Source organism: Lipotes vexillifer, unplaced genomic scaffold (genome assembly GCF_000442215.2).
Source record: "Lipotes vexillifer unplaced genomic scaffold, Lipotes_vexillifer_v1.1 scaffold898, whole genome shotgun sequence".
NCBI classification, from domain to species: Eukaryota; Metazoa; Chordata; class Mammalia; order Artiodactyla; family Lipotidae; genus Lipotes; species Lipotes vexillifer.
Window position 1 is genome coordinate 140955 of NW_006782744.1, and position 1285 is coordinate 142239.

Sequence of the window (1285 nt, forward strand, 5' to 3'; positions counted from 1 at the left end):
TTTTTTTTTTTTTTTTTTTTTTAAGGGAGAATTTTAAAAGAGTCTAGGAATGTTTTCAGGTAACTGGAGATTAATAGAGAAGCCAGATACCTTTGGAACAAATTTCCCCAAAGGAGATAAAACTGGCCGTTTTCATGTAGAATTTTGCCAGAACAGTTATTTTATAATCTTAGATACAGTATAAGTAAGAAGGTAAGGTTTTTGAATGCTTACCGCTGTGCTGTTCCCTAAAGGGACTATGCAAAAGTAAAGATTTGGAGAAATTGCGGATAGGATACTGTAGTAAGATCCAGACTGTCGAATATTAAAATGTTACAATAATGTGAACTTTTAAGACGTGTGTTCAACCCTTTTTTGTACAACTGTGGGCCCAGAAAAATTAATTTGTGTAGAGTCACACAGCTGGCTAGCAGCAGAGGTATAACTAATACCCACTCTTTCAGAGCCACCCACCAACATATACTCTTTTCTTGCTACTGCGCTCTTTAGAAGGGAGTGTTTTAGTTCAGCACTGGATCTGCAGCCCCAATTTTGCTACCCATTTCCTAACAAGGTGGACTTAATGTCCCAATTGTTGAAATTAAAGAAAATCAAAAGCTAACACCTGGGAACGAAAGAATAAATCAAACAGAAATGAATGCGTTGCTCAGAAAGTAAGTTTCCTAGGTTTTGTAATAATCATTATAATAGTTTGTTATTGTGCATTACACTTGTATCAAAACTAAATAATGGCACAGTTGTAACAGTTTATACTAAATTTACTGCTTTGGAAGATGGCTAGTCAGCAGATGAACTATTATTACTGGCTGAGTTCCTAGAAAAACTTTGATTCTCTTGTAAGATGCTGAGATGTGACTTCTAAAGTCAAAACTGCAAAGAGTTATTCATTTAAATAAAGAAGAGAATGCTCACACTTCATACAAACAAATCAAGCTGAGGCAACCTGACAGTCCAGTGGCCACATAAGGGGGCAAATACACTGCTGTCATACCTCCTGGAAAGGAGTTTGCTTCAAAAAAGTAGATAATTAGGTACACAATTCTGAATCATAATACCTTCTCTGACAAAATGACTAACTGCTTCATGGCTCAGGCTACCCTCGGAATAAGTAACCTAGGTGAAGGTGAGGAAGGAGATGATTCACATGCTGGCTATTTTCTAATAGTATGCTTAAGTTTTGTGAGAATAAAATATATTGACGTACTCAGATTCACAAACCACAAGCTTAAAAACTGGTAAGATAAATACCCTTTCAAACTCTAGTCTCAGAATAATATCAAAACAG